We start from the raw sequence: 15723 nt of genomic DNA, 5'->3' as shown, positions 1-15723 counted from the left end.
GGAGGACTCGTTTAGCCCGGGCCTTACCAAACCTTAAGCCAGCCTGTACCAGTCACAGTCAAGCAGCAGGCTTGGGACCGAGAGATCCAAACTGCAGACATTTGCCCCGCACAAACATACACAAAATAATCAGCAGCTTGTCAGCATTCACAGGTTAAGCTATTTTTTTCACCTGCTATACATGGCCAAATTTTATAAACCAGTCTGCATTTGTTATGCACATCCTTATGTCCTGAGCACGCTTCAGTAACTTTAACACAGCTTGCACACAGTTTCTAAGACGCGTGCGTTGCAGAAACAGTCAATTTTAAAAACTTTTTATCTCTGTCCTTATCCTGTCATAGATATGATTTGTTTTTTTAAAATAGTACGAATCGTTACTTGTCTAGCACAGTCAAAGAACTGGTAACTGACGTTCTTGAAATTTAAATTAAAGAGAAAAAAAAATGGAAAATATAGGTATATATTACCATTCAATTCCTTCTAGTAAATACTTCTGAACCTGATATTCCTTAATTTAAATGGTGTGCAGGCTGCCAGATCAGGTCTTTGTCATTCCAGTTCTAAAAATCGGAGGAGGAAAGGAGAAGCAGGAACAAATTTTCCTTGCTCTTGAGGAGAAGTGGGAACAAATTCAAGTGAATCTCAAAGCGTCTTGCCATTCAGCTGTCCTATGATGGCATTTCTAATGTAAAATCTTGCTTTGAATTAATTTGATTTGGAGCTCCATTTTACCGACAGATGTGAACCATTGCAAGATTCTTATTAGCAAAGCTTTTTCTTAACAAAGATGAAGATAACACAATTGTTACGCGTCGAAAATTGAAGAGGAGCTTGTGAGACCGTTAGGAAGGTAGTGCAGTGGCATTTGGTCCTGACTTTGCAAATCAGTTCATCTTTACCGATGGTTTTATAATGATACTAGTGAAATCTCAACAGCGTGCTTTAACACGTTTCTCAAAATCAGCCACTGTTTTTATGCACCACAGGATGAGATTTACATGAAAATTGAAGCAGTATATTCAACCGCTCAACTGAGGTATGGGTTTTTTTTCTGGTTGTCTGTTGATATTCTGTGGTACCCAGGAGGGTTCCCTCTTGAGGAGGGAACAGTGTACATCCTACCTTCCTTTAGCCCTGTCTTAGTTTCAACTCTGTGAGAATTTTTCAGTCCCTGACAGTAAAGTACTACTAATAAAATCAGAGTCGTAATGTGATTTTATTATTATTTCCATGTCATTTTATGGGAGGAATAGTTTACAAATACGGAAAATGTGCCACTTTAAAATGTTTTAATGATGTATACGCAACAATGAGTGGTACCAGAAACACGAGAAACAAACATAACTTATTTTATGAACTAACTGATTGGAGTTTGGACTGAAAGCGAGGGAGACTTTTTTGGGCAGTGACAGTCACGCCTGTAGCTAACGCTGGCAAAAAAAAAAACCCAGGACTGGAGTGGAGCAGGTAGATATTGCCAAAAATGGGCCAGCACAGTACAGACAATGAACACATGAGAAACTTCTTTGGCTCTGGTCCCGTCTATTGTACAAAGAAATGAACACCGGTTTTGTACTAACTGTTTGCTCATCTGTCAGCATGGATGATCATCTCTGTACCGCACCTCCCTACAGCCTTGTCTTTACGTTGTGTGGAAGGTGGTGGTGGTTGTTTTGGACTGCTGGACAGGCCCAGTGGGTACAACAGATTATGCAGTAAGGCGTATTAAATACTGATATACTGAATATTTTGTATAAAACTTGGAAGCATCTCAGATTAAGGAAGCCCAAATATTTCCCTCTATAAAGATACTGTATTTAATGTAGATATTTATCTGAAAAACTTAAGCTTTGGTGCATGAGGTTTTCAAGTACAAAAAGGAACCCAACCAGATAACCAATCAAAAAACCTTGATAATTTATACTGTTATCTTGTCAGACAAGGAGTGCTCATGAAAGATTGTCTGGCTTAAATCTCATATATAGAATGATCTAACTTATTTCTCTTTCTGCATCCCAGACAGTGAAATCTACAGTTTAAAAAGTAATTTAATAGGATTGATTTTAAATATATTACTTTATAATTTTAACAGGTTACTGTTCTGCAAATCTGGAGAAGGAAAAAAAAAAGGAATGCGTCATTTTGGGTATGTTTTGCATAATATTGAGTCCTCTAGTCAAAGTCCTCCTAATTTGTTTTCCATTCTATGTACAGAATACAGCTGCTTGGACTTCGTTGCAGAGCTGCTTTATAGTCAATATATTTTTGACAAAATTGTCCTCTTTTCAGAAAAATGCCTAAGGCACTTCTTGGTGTCATTAGACAGAAACTATATAGTAAAGGTGTCTTGGAATAGTCAGAAATAAACCAATATAGAACTCCAGCACTACATACTGTCCATACGTGTTGTTACTGGTTAGTCTGGTGTGATGCCCTGGTGCAGTTGCAAGTGAGCAGTGGAGCCCTGGACATACGACCCGTTGTGCCTGCCAGAAAAAATATGGCCATGTGGCCAGGAAAAGTGATCAGCCACCGCCGCAGAATATTGCCTGCTGCTCCCAGCTGGAGCAGGGAGCGGAGCCCGGGCACTTAACGCAGCTCCCTGCAATTCCCCTTCTGCGTTCCCGTTCCTCTGCGGCACAGACCAAAGGGATGCCCGTACTTCTTGTACAGTAATGTTTCTGCGATCCATTTGCTACCATCAAAGAGCTCAGCAAACATTTGTTGCTAACAGCAACTATATATTGATTTCAAAAAGAAAAAGTTGTTTTAACAGACTAACAGACTAACAATTCTGATGTGGCCTTCCACACACTTTTCCAGATGCCAATACCATTGATAAAGTTAAACCAAATTATCACTATTCAAAGAAAAAACAAGTGGACTATAACAAGCATTTTTGTTACCAGAAGAAGCTTTTTCAGATATTAGATAAAATTAAATCTTATTTACATTCACTTACAGCTGTGATTGTATTGATTATTTTTTCCGATAAGGAATGTCTTCTATTTTCATGAGTGAGTATAAAAATTACTGAGTCTGCTTTAATGTATGAAAGGATTCTATATAAATTTAAAGTAGGTTGATACAGTCTGTACGGACTGTTTTCTAATGGGAATTTCTGAAAGGAAGTAATTTAGCAATTGTGATCCCAAAACAGCAGGAAACAACAATCTATAGCAGTTCATTTCCCAAACGTTACGTAAATTATATGCTTCTGGGTCCAAAATTTAGTACATTGTAATACCAAAGAATTAGTATTTATTTGATACCAAAGCACTACATAAATAAATACAGTCCTTCAACATTGAAAGACGTAGAGGCCAAAAGTCTAAGCATTGCCAAAATCAAAACGTCTCTACAATGCAAAATAAAGGGAACAGTAACGATAAGTATAGGAAGATTACTGCATGGCAGGGCTGCTCTGGTGTGTTGGTACAAAGTAAGTTTACAAATGCACTGTCTCTCCTAAACCTATCATAAGTCAAGAGATTATTTCAGCCTGTAAAGCAGTGAAGTAAAATATCCAGACCTTGCAAGCACCTTTAATACTCATCGTCGATGCCCCACGGTAACGGTAAGACAGTAATGGCGTCCTTTTTCCTTTGGGAGGCACACGCGTGGCGAGCCCCAGGTTAGCCTTGCGGTGACTTGGTTGATGCTCGCACTACAGCATCGTCAGCAGAGCCTGAGGCCGAGCTCAGCATTCCCCAGCCAGACGTAAGGTAATTCTACTGCAGTGCACCACCGCTCCTATGACCCCTTAGTTCATAGCCCATAGCTATGATGTATTTGGACAGGACCAGTGACAAAGGGTTATGGAATATAATTTAGAATAAAAGCTCAAAATGAGGATTTTAAGGGAAGAAAATATAAACGATTAAAATACTGTAGGATGGTTTATTGCAGGCTATCAAAAATTCTTTATATTTTTGGTTGCGTTGTTCAATATCTGTTATAAATAATTCGCAACAATTAAAACAAGGATAAAGAAAGCGGCTTCACATGGGATCGTGTTGGAATTGTGCCATCAGTAAGGCTGAGCTGTGGTATTTGACAAAAAGCCCTGTGTCAAGGCAAATTAATGACTATTGTTTGGCAATTAAAGCTCTGAATTTTCAGGCAAAATAACAGACCATTTTTCTTATTCCACATACACATTTCATTTCAGCTCGAGAGGATAAGAGAACAAAAATATCCACTGTTGAAGGATTGCTTTTTTTTCTTTTCTCCTTTGGTCTCATTTACATTACTCCTTCACTTCGGCATCATGTTCTCAGATCAGCTCCTCTCTCTTTTTCTCTATTGTTTCTTCCCCTCCAGCCCACGCATATGCTTAAAAAAAAGGGCAAGAAAAAAAAAAAGAAAAGAAAAAAACCAAAAACCACTAAAGGCTGGAGCTAATGCTGTTCTGGAAAACTCTTCTTTTTCGAATCAGCTATTGCCAGCCACTTCCTTTCCCCTCACTGTGCCAATTTAAGAACAGCGTTTACCAAAGTTTAGCAAAACATTTTTGAAGTCTGTCTCTATGTCTCTAAAATAATCATCCTATCTTAATATTTTCATAAAATTCAAAGCTGTGTCACCTATATATATATACACTTACTGCTTTCAGATGCTAGGAGGTCTGCAAATACCTCTCTAAGGGGAATCCCCAGGCTGAAATAAATTGTGTCTTAAAACGCAGACATTTGCTAAATGTTTTATTGCCTGCTTTATTCACAAACAAACTGGGAATTCCTCTGTAGGCCTGCAAGACTAACATCAAATAGGAACTACAACATCTGTCAGCATAAATATAGGTCTGAGTTATGAAGGAACTTCTAATCTTGGAATAGCTCATTCTGATAGAAGAGTCAGGAAGTTATACACAACATCACTGCAAAAACATTGTTTTTCCTGTTGTGGTAGACCTCTTATACAGAGATGACTATGAATACCCAAGTTGTTATTACTAGAGTTTAAGAAACCCGTTCTTCTTTCCTTCTCTTAATCTGGGGGAAAAAAAAAAAAAAATCTTTCTGGAAGAAAAAATCTTCCTTCTGGTGAAGGAACTCTGGTAAATAGAGGAAACTGGCATTTAAAGAAGAAGGAAAAGTATTCTGTGTACAATCTCCTGTAAAGCACTGCAGAGATCTCCCCACATAGCGGCAACAAGCTCTTGTGCAGAAAAGCGGTACCTGGGAAGCCTGAAGGACAATATCGCAGTCTGGTTGCTTTCTGTAGACCAACCAGTAGGTGATGCAGGGTTGTCAAGAGTTTGTCTGAGATCTACATTGTAGCATTAGTTAAAGAAATCAGTAATTTCAGTTACTTCCATTCTGTTATCTTCTTGTACTTCCAAACAATATTACGTCTACAGAACACCGCAGTCTCCAGTATCAGTAAAATAACACGGGTGTCTAGTAAACTCCTACCCATTTACCACAACACAGAAGACAAGCAGGAGCTGAGGGGTCCTCAACAGTCATCTGTAATATGCAACACTGAAACTTTGCATGAGGTCAGGTTTAAAATAGTAGTAATTTACATACTGTTTAAAAAAAAGAATGAACCCACATTTACCTAGTTTCAGGAGCGCATATGTGAAAACCTAAAATCCTCTGACAACTCTCTTCTCCATGAGTCCCTTCAAATATATTTTTGATGGATACCTAACTTTGATGATCCAGCCTCACGACAAGCTTCAAAGGCTAGGAAAGTGCCCGCACGGACGGCTGGTCACCCCAGCCAAGTGCACTTTCCCTGTTAATGGACCAGAGCAGTGAAGTGGAGCCTGACAGCAGAGCGTAGTAAGAGGGTTCCCAGGCCATATGGAAAAACCTGTCTATTTAAAAGCACCATTTATTTAAGGTATTCCCTGGAAAGACCTTTGTTGTCTGAGGGCTTGAAATCTAGACTGAACAGACCAGGTCCTTGGACACCCAGCCCCCTCCCAGGCTGGGTAGCTATTTATGAAGGAAGGGGTTTCCATCTGCCTGAAGACAAAGGGCTGCTCTGTGCTAAATGGGGTGCGGGCCTCGACAGAGCAATACCGTGAGAGAGGAGGCGGCCTGTGCTGCCGAGACCACCGGGGGCTCCACTCTGGAAAGCACTCCGTGCCTACCTTTCAGGCAGGTGAGCAGTCACAGGCAAACCAGCAGAGCGATGTCAAGCGGGGGGTGGAGGTCTTTACAGAATAAGCCTTTACTTGCTTTTGAGTGCGTATGACTCCGTTTTTTGATGAGCGGGGCCAGAAACATTTGATAAACAGTTATGAAAGAACATTACTACCTCACCCGCTTCCTGGGCTGTTCTTGGCCTTACCCTTTTAAGCTGCTATAGGCCACTCTTCATGCAGACGGCTGAAAAGTGCACGAGATCCTAAGCCTGGCTTCCTTTCAAGGCAAGCCCTGCAGAAAAAAAAAAAAAATTACAATGAACTGTTTTTCTGGAAATACAGAACTGTAAATAAATATTTGGGTAAGTAGAAAATAATTATCAGTAAATTCTGCCTGTTGTAGAGCCTGCGTCTCCCGCATAAAGGCCACATCACAATTCCACGGTTTTGTTAACATCTGAGAAACGGGCATCCCTGCGCTGCTGTGGACCCCTGCTCGCCGCTGGCCGCCGCGGCTGGCACAGCAGCGCCCGCGTCCGCGCTCACGCAGAGCTCTGGCTGCACCCAGCGCCGCAGGGCAAGAAACACCCGTCCGGACGGAACAGCTGCACCAGGCGGAGGGCGGCGGGCCCAGGCAGCAGAGAGCAGGCCCGGCCCTCCGCAGGGCGGCTGCTTCCCGGGGGGGAAGGGGCGCCCAGCACGCTGCGGGCCCGCGCCAGCCCGGCAGCGCTCGCTCGTGGGCCGGGGCTCAGAGGCGCCCTTCTTCCCCCCGGGCCCGAGGAGATCTGCCGCGGCCTCTGCACGTCACGCGTGGGCCAGGGCGCTGCGGGGGCGAACACACCTGCCCAGACCCGCGCCCCCGCTGGACCTGCACGGTGCTCGTCACCGGTCACATCCGGGGGCGCTTATTTCACTCCCAACACCAGCGCTCAGCCACCTACTTCTCGCCTTTCCCGGGCGCACCGGGGCCCAGCGCGCCTTCAGCCGCAGCGTGCGTGGAGGACGGGGTGCGGGGCGGGCGGGAGGCCGCGGGGCCCCTCCCAGCCGCCGCTCCCGCCGCGCTAACGGCCGCTCGGCCACGGCTCCTCGGCGGGCAGCCCGGGGCCGCCACCACCTGCGGGGCGGGGGGCGGTCCCACAGCGCGCCCGCCGCCGGCGGCGCCCGGTCCCGCCCCGGAGGCGGTCGGGGGCGGCCGATGCCGTCCCCTTTAAGGGCCGCGGCGGCGCCGCCCCGCCCGCTCATTTCCTAGCGCGCAGGAAGTGGGGCTGCGGCTCGGCCCGCGCGGTGAGTACGGCCGCCCCGCGCCCCTCCGGCCCTCGCGCTCCCCCCGCGCGGCACCTCCCGCCCCCGCCCCGGCTCGCTGCGCGCCTCACCCGGCTCCTCGTTCCCTCACCGGCCCGCCGAGGGGGCTGGCCCGCGGCCGCCTCCCTGCCGCCGGGGAAAGGTGCCGAGCGGCGCCCCGGGAGCCGCCCGCCCGCCCGGCGGGTAGCGGCACCGCGGCGGGTGCGTCCCCGTCTCCTGGCCGGGGGCGGGCCGCGCTGCGCTGGGCGGCGCGGAGCCTGTGGCGGGGCTGAGGCCAGCCCGGGCGAACCGGCCGCAGCCGGGCGGAGGGGAGCGGGGTGCGCCCGCGGGCCGCCGGCCCGTGTCCGCTCCGCGGGCGGCAGCGGTGCCTGGGGACGAGCAGACGGGATCGCTCCTCTGGGCTGCGCCCGGTCGCCCTCCTGGCGGGGGCCTTGCCCACCGAATCCGGTGTTTATCTTGGCGCTACCTCAACAATAAAACGCATCTCCCTCCCTCCCCACGGTTGCGTTTCCATTGTATTAACCAGCCGTACCTGTGCTGAGAGCGCGTGCTTGGAGGTGCGGGTACCCGGAGAGAGCCTTGGCAAGGCAGCCAGGTCTGACGCCTCCGGAGGAGCCAGCGTTGCTGATCGCCCCGTCCCGTGGCGGCCGGGCGGCCCTGGTGGCGGCGCAGAGCCGGGCGGTCAGAATGTCATCGCCCTGCCTCAGGGCACGGGCTGGTTGGGATCGCGTTTTACCTTGCTCAGACCGCTAGAAACCCCCATGCCTTCCGCCAACGCCCCCCCAAAATAGAGGAAATGATGGTAAGAAGGCACCTAATTATTTTCAGTGGGATAATTAGGCTCAAACGTTTAACTATGGTTTACGTCTGCTTTTTGTCAGCCAGGTTCTCGCTCAGTAAATTCTGTGCTCTTGTAAACTCTGAAAGTTGGAACGTTTTGATATTGAACATCAAAAATAAAATTGTATCGTTGTTATCAGTCGGTTAATCTAACTCACTCATTTATAGGAGGGATACTAAAGCGGAAACGGGGATTGCAATTTGCCAGACTGTTTTTAAAGCTGAATACAAATGATACTATATGTTTTCAGTGAAGTATAATCCAGATCTGCTTAATTAACATTTACTTTATTCTGTGGTTTTGTAGTTTGGTGTTTGTGGCTTTTTCCTCTTCAAGTCCCTCTATCAGGTGGAAATTGAGACACTCAATCTCTCATCTCATCAAGAGATGTGACACACACATCTCTTCTGCTAAGTTTGTAGATGATGGATAAGGCCTAAGCGTATTCTATTGCTCTGATGGGTAATTCGGAAGAGCTGCAAAAAAAGAGTGAGGTTGTCTTAACACAGAGTCACTATCCCTCAAGCTAAGGTCATATAGTAAAAATTCCTTTTTTCGTGGTGTGGGTTTTGTTTTTTTTTTGTCTTGGAGACTGTAAGTGCCAGGGCCCGTGAATAAGATGGTTTCTTCTTTTCCAGCTTGCACTAGCTGAAAGTTCCTATCCTGCTTCATTGTGTTTGAAGGAAACTTCAGGCTTCCCTTTATTTATTAGCTAGATAGTGAGTCCCCACACACTGTCAAAGTCAGCGGCTTGGAAGTATTCCCAGTAGCTGTCAGTGGAGGCAGATGTGTTTTGCAGACGGGGTGTTAGCTGTGGGCCTCGGTTATACCCTGAGGCTTTTATGGGAGACTCTTGCCAGTAAGCCCTTATCGTGTCAGGAGACCCACACTGAGTGTTGCTGCAGCACCACTGTCCTAAACCATCTGTAAGCTGAGAATGGAAGGAAGAACAATGGTTTTGAAGTGCAGGACTGTACAGCACGAATAGAAATTGTTTAGCTAGTCTGGTCCTGGAGGAAGCCCATGAAAACTTCAGTGTGATTAAGATCAGTTGATCGTGAATAGTTCTTTCCCTTCTTGATCCCATGACTTTGTTTCAGTGTCTTCCTCAGACTTAAAGGGGAAGAAAAAAAAAAGAAACAGAAAACCCTAAACCTATCATTAAGGTTGCTGCATCATGGTAGAAGTTGCACCAAGTTATTCTTGAATTTAAATTCTTTGGTTTTAGGTTCCAGCCCTGGGATATGTGTCTTTCCAAGTCAGTGAGAAACATCATCTGAGGGCATAGCTAAATGATAAGTAGCTGTGGTCTGTTGCCAAGAAAACTAACTCACATATCTGGCACAACAATTTCTACCTCTGCACCACAGTCTGCTGCTTTTGTGCTTGCCAGACGTTTTCTGTGGACCTCTTTGTAAAAAGGATCACCAGAATGACCTGAACTTCCAAAAGAGGTAAAACTAAACTTGGGACTGGGAGGGTATGAGAAATATGAGGCCATTTTTTTTTATTGCAGAAAACAAATTGCACAATATTTTTCTTAACTCTGAAACAGTGTGTCATTATGAAGCAAGCTTCATGACTTGCAGTATTTTCTCTTTAAATAATGTTGAAGCAGAATCATGGAGGTGGGATGAAACTTAGGCTTTGGATAAGGATTTGGGTGGCACTGTGACAGATAATGCCCTTGGCTTTCAGTTAGCTCATCTGTCTTAGAGGATGAGCCCTTCAGAATAAAAGTATGGGAAGAGACCATAATAATCTTGCTTCTGGAAAAACAAAATAGCAAATAGACAGGGATTTCAAGCACAAGACTTTCTTTAAAAAAAAAAAAAGTCTTTAAAAAGTTCTCAAAGGGCACAGTGGAAAGAAAACGTTTCAGGAGCATAATAGCTTTTGTAAAAACGAAAAAAATTCTCTGCTTTATCTATGCAACTAATTATGTTCTTGCAAGCTTAGTGCTGGAAATGGGAAAATGAGATCATAACTCACAAGATGTTCATAAAGAAATATAATGCTTTTTTAAGGGAATGGAAATACAGTTTTACTTCTGAGTTATAGCCACAGCTTGTAAGAAGAATTTGTGGAAGGGCACTTCTCACTGTCTGCCAGAACAGTTTCATTCTGAATGATGATTAGAAAAGCCCAGCACATCCATTAGTATTATTGTTTATTAGAAAAATCTGAAAGTGTCAATGACTTTAGTACTCTTAATTTCCTTTTTTAATGAAGCTCTTTTGGGAAAAAAAAAAAATTTCTGGAGGCAGGAACAGTACTGCAAGTTGCAGCCCTCCCTGTCGTGAGTGTCTCCTGGTGCCAAAGGGGTGGCACACAATACTGTCTGAGGCCTTTTTAGGTGCATTTAGCTGCTGCTTTCATCTAAGCCTGTTTAAAAATTTTTATAGTAAGGCTGCAGGTATCTTGTGTATACCTAAAAATGTAGACAAGTGGGTTAGACAGCTTAATAGTTCTTGGGTATCTTATACCTTGTTGTGCGTCTAATCTAAATTGGTGATTCTGATGGTCACTGCTAGCTGAGAAACTTTTTTTTAAAAAGTAAGAGTAACTAGATAATCATTGCAAGCTATATGTAGTAACTAAAGAGCAGAGGTTCAAGGGGAAAGGAAAATGAACTTTTTTCCTAATCCTGGAAGATTTTGCTGCAAGTGAAAATACAGCACACTAAAATACGTGTGAGAAGCTTGTACTCTTTTTTTTATGCTGCCTGTCCATACTGCTTCTCTTTTCTGTATGGTAAGGCTGGCAGGAGACACTTGCTCCACAATTATTTCAGGGTGGAGTATGGTGGGAGGAGTATCTTGGAATGATCTCTGTTTTACCTTACCTGTTTTTAAATGCTTTTCCCATTCACAAACCAAATGCTCTAGAACTCTTATTAGCAAGTTGATAAAGCTGGCAAGCTGTTGCCGGTGCTGTGAGTGCAAATGTGAGCGTTGGAAGGAGCATCAACGGAGCGTCAGTGTTTCAAAGCGAAGTTCAGGGCATCCAGATATGACTTGAGGCGAGGGAGCTATTGCGTGAGGAAATCTTGCACGTACTTCTTTTTAATCTAACCATTTCCTGCTGTTCTTAATCATCTCGAACTGTAATAAAAAATACCTATAGTGATTGGCCTGTTGACTCATTAGCGTCTGCCTGCAGTACATGTGCCTTCCAGCACCATGCTCCTCTGGGGTCTCATTGCTTCCTTTAGCCCCCACCGTGGTCCTGGGGAGCTCTCGGTCTGGACCCCATCTGCCTCCCCGGCCCGCGGTGGCGGATGGGCACGTCTCCTCAATACGCGGTGTTGGCAGCTGTCGGTGGGTGACAGAAAGGGCAGGTCTGCATGTGTTTTTCTTTCACCTTCTTCCTCCTCCTTATTAAACAAACCTTTCACTAGTGGAGTGGGTGGGTGATAAAGGGCAGGTCTGTCTTGCTGTTTTTCTTGCCCTTTCTTCCTCCCCTGTACTAAACGGTGCTGTTTCACTGGTGAAGCAGCCTCTGGAAGAGGATCCACCTCCCTTATGGTACTGGGCTTTCTGGTAGGGACGTCGCTGCGGGCAGCTGGCTGGTGAGCCGGGATCAGCGCCTGACGGGCAGCGTACTTGTCCTGGTGTTGAAAGTGAGTCTTCCCATCAGCTTCTCTCTTCTCAATTAATTCATCACTTCAATAGGTGGAGGGTAAGAACGTTTACCCGTGGGAGATTGAGTGCAAGTGATTAAAGACGAGTGCAGAACTAAGTAGCGCCGTCCTCTCGGCAGCGTAGGGGTGGCTGGGCTGACGCTGGGAGAGGCTTGGGCAGGCAGACACGTTTGGCACGTGTTGTCCCAAAAACTAAGGGAGCCAATTTTACTCTTCTCTGGCATACTGCAGGGAACTTCTGTTGAAGGAAACTGATTCCAGTTGTAAAATGGAAGTAAAATTCTTTCACGGCTCATGAATCCTCTGGAGATGGGTCCTGCCACATATTCAGTGGCTGTCACAGGCAACAGAGTCCTTTCACTGAGCTGAACGTAACTCAAGATTCTTACGTGTTCAAAGGTAAAGTAACACAATGCAGAACAGCTAGGAGTTAAAGACTTAGAAATACAATACTGGCATGTATTAAATATTTGCAAGTAAAATGGCTAAACAGCTTAGGTTTTTTTATCCCTATATAGATATCTGCTTATCATATTTAACTTTGACAAATGAACATCAACCACAGAAGGAGGTTAATATGTCTGCACTGTTCATCGTGCTTTTTGTCAAGACAGTAGATCAGCGCTTTCATAGAAGACCAAAATTGTAGGACACCTGAGTTCTCCAAAAAGTTGTGTACGAAGCTAGGCTAGTTTTGTATTAACATATTAGGATTTGGAAATCAAGGTGACTAGTCCCAGATAATCTTGTAAGGAAAAGGGCCCCAATAATTTTTCAGATGCTGGTTGCAAGAAAAAGACATGGAAGCCTTACGTGTGTCTAGTTGCAGGAAGCTGTGCGAGTTTAAAGCTGATGGCTGAGCTGCTATTGTACAGAGGTGCTGCAAATAATTCTGTTTGTGCATGTTGGAAGCTTGATTTGTGGGTATATTCTATGACGTTTAACATGTGATAGTTAATTGTAGCAAGGTAGCTAACCAGGCAGATTTTCTGCTACTCCAGTGTGCGTCTGGTGTTTGCGTATGTGTATCTTCTCTGCAGAAACAGTAGAAATAATACTTAAACAATTCTTCTGGGTTGAGTTATTCTTGCTGTTGCAAGGAGAGGTGTGGAGCAGCAATGCACAGCAAGCGACTGGAGCTCGTTGGGAACACTGCCGCGTTAAAGCAGTGGAAATGCATTAAAGCAGAGGAAGTGAGGTAAACGAGTTGTGTTTTGAAGCACACTCTGAAAATACAAAATGCTAGTCTTGTACACAGTTTAAAGTCTCTGGAAATATATGAAGGGCTAAGTCATTAGTTTCTACGAAATAAAATCTGTCCTGGAAGAGCGTGTTGCGTGATAGCTTTCAGATGACTTGTGGTAGCGCTTCTGCTGTCTTCTAAAGGTTTCCCCAAGCCGTGGTATCAAAATTGGGAAGACACCCGTCAGCACTGTTGATGCGGCTCACAGCCCCGAGGGCAGCAGATGGCTTGCATGTCTTCATAGCACTCTAGTAGAGTGGAAATTAAGGCTGCTGAGTGATAGTAGTTCAGTCCATCTTTCGTGTGATCTGGGAGCTTCTGACACGGATAGAAGTCTTTTGAAGAAGAGGCGTACAATTTGCAAAGTAGATGAGCATCCGTTGCGGTTGGTGCCGGCTGGACAGAGGCTGGCGTGACTGGTGTGCCTGCCTCTTCCCAGCACGGTCTGGCAGCAGGGCTCCAGTAAGATGTCTGTACAGGGCAAACTCTGCCCCACCGCTCCTAGTGTTTGGAACAGGACTGAGTTTTAACATCCAAAATGATTAGAATCTGCTATTAAGTGCTACTAAGCCCTCTTTCTTTACCTTGGGTTTTTTTCAGATTTCAGACGTAATCCAGTGAGTTTGAATTTTTTGCATTTAACCCTTCAGAGTTGCTCCTTAGTTGTGTCAGGTCCTGAGCTCCTATTAGTGTTTTACCTAGCTAGGGGGGGAGGTGGAAGTGTGGTAGGGATTTAAGTCGACTGGCTGGAGGGGCAAGAGGAGAAAGTACCCAAATCTTAAACCGGTGTTAAAATAGCATAGCAGAAGCTGCTGCCAGTAGGATCATGTGTCAAATGTGGCAGCTCGAATAAATAGTTTGCAACAAGTGTCTGTGGTAACAACCTATATTTCCCTGCTGTGAAGCAAAACAAGTTGTCAAATATGAGCACAACGGCAGAATGGCACAAGGAACCTGCAAAAACTCAGCAGAGGTGTACAGAAACTGCTGGCTTCTCTCCCCTCCAAATCATGATCATCTCTTCCCGAAGAGAAGAGGAGGAAGGATGGTCCCAGTCGTTCAAAGGCTGACTTCAGGGACTTGAAAAACAAAACAAAGAGAGATGGAGCAGGGAAATGTGAAGTGTTGAGTGCTTGGTGTTTCTATTTTTCACAGTCATGTCTTTCTCAATGCAAGGCAACTTTAAAAAAACCCAAATATCAAGACAGATAGTTCTGACAAGCTGCTAGCATCTCGGCTTCCAATGAAGCCTGGTATTGCTAGTCCTTTAAGAGTAAGTTAATACTTAGTTATATTGTCAAATTGAAAAATTACAGATGACATAAGTGCATCTAGCTGTGGTTCTAGAACGCACCAGATGTTTCTCAATTGTTTGGCATCCAGCTTTCATTTCTGGTGACATATTCATGGCTGATCTGTTGTGCTGAAAGCAGAACCTAAACTACTACGCTGATTTTTAGCCATTCTAAAAATATTTGTAGGTTGTGTTCCTCCTGCCATCTAGATTCATGGACTGAGGAATAGCAAAGTGAGCCCAGTTTTGAATACCACATGTGAACTTAAGCTAGCTGATTCAATTTATTTAAGAAAAACTTTAGGGTGATTGATTTTCAAGGCAGCATTGTTTTCAGAGTTTCTGTATCAAATTGTATTTTAAACTGGTTTTAGGTATTTTAGAGCTCTCAAGCCAAACTACCGGTTGGACAAAATGCACAGAAATGTCTTCCAGTGGTCGCTTCAGGAGTTTTATTGCTCTTCAAACTTGCAATGAAGAGATTTCTATGCAAATATTACTTTGTTCAGGGTACCCCCCACAAAATTTGGCAATAAATCATAACTTCAGTGGGAATGTTGCTGTGGTACTAATTGGTGTATAGTTGTCCAATGAAACTTTTTATGAAATTTGAATCAATTGCCTTTATAGGTTTCTGCTTTTAAGGCTGATATTAATAGGAGTCTGAAAGTCTTTTTAAGAAAGATTCAGGTGCACTTGAGAATTTAACTTCTCACTATTTTCACTTCAGCTGCTGAATTTGTACCTCCTTGAAAACAGTATAGCTCTTGCCTTAGAAAAATTACAGAAAATGAAAAAAACCTAACTCCTCCACAGGATTAAGTCTCTGTTTTTTAAAGTGCTGGCTGATTAGCTGGGCAGCTGTTAGAAAGAACACCCTGGCTAAGGACTGTCCTTCTCCATCTCTTCTTTTCATAGGGTAAAAAAAGAAATCCGTATAGGATAACCACCCGTTAGGTACCTTTGAGAGCTTCAAAGGGAATCTGGTTTGCTCTACAGCATTTTCAGATTTGCTTTACAAGTGTAAGGGAACTGGATCATGACCTCTCCTTACCTCCCACAGTGGGAAGCCTTCCACTGGCTCTGTGTATGAACTTGGATGACAACTATTCTTTAAAAATAGCACAAGAGTTTACATATATTGGAATATATATTTTCACTATGCTCAGGGTACGGTAACTATGTTGTCTTGATCTCCGTACATAGAGAATTAGATGATAATTAAAGAGAGATGTGAAAAAAACTGAAGGAGACTTGATTCTGAGAACGTAGTTAGATGTGGTACTTAGGTGGAGCA

The 15723-nt window shown here is 44.5% G+C and overlaps 1 protein-coding gene and 1 long non-coding RNA gene across 5 annotated transcripts in view; one reads left to right on the top strand and one right to left on the bottom strand.

The window, feature by feature from the left end:
* Positions 1–7114, bottom strand: part of LOC142084164 (uncharacterized) — a 63589-nt gene extending 56475 nt beyond the window's left edge. Inside the window, exons 1-2 of the long non-coding RNA XR_012674267.1 lie at positions 6945–7114; positions 6310–6395 (exon numbers count right to left, since the gene is read on the bottom strand). This is a non-coding gene — a long non-coding RNA (uncharacterized LOC142084164). The remainder of the gene's footprint in view (positions 1–6309; positions 6396–6944) is intronic.
* A 172-nt stretch (positions 7115–7286) lies between these two features.
* The window catches only part of CSGALNACT2 (chondroitin sulfate N-acetylgalactosaminyltransferase 2), a 36161-nt gene continuing 27724 nt past the window's right edge, over positions 7287–15723 (top strand). Inside the window, exon 1 of one of the 4 annotated variants that reach the window (XM_075154360.1) lies at positions 7287–7387. The gene's annotated coding sequence lies outside the window, so the exon portion shown is untranslated. Of the gene's footprint in view, positions 7388–7774; positions 9701–11939; positions 12289–15723 lie in introns of those variants that run through there. The other 3 variants (XM_075154362.1, XM_075154363.1, XM_075154366.1) reach the window with 3 other exon arrangements.

Source organism: Calonectris borealis, chromosome 7 (assembly GCF_964195595.1).
Source record: "Calonectris borealis chromosome 7, bCalBor7.hap1.2, whole genome shotgun sequence".
Lineage (NCBI taxonomy): Eukaryota > Metazoa > Chordata > Aves > Procellariiformes > Procellariidae > Calonectris > Calonectris borealis.
The sequence above is the reverse complement of the archived record's forward strand: the minus strand, read 5'-3'. Positions and strand labels throughout refer to the sequence as shown.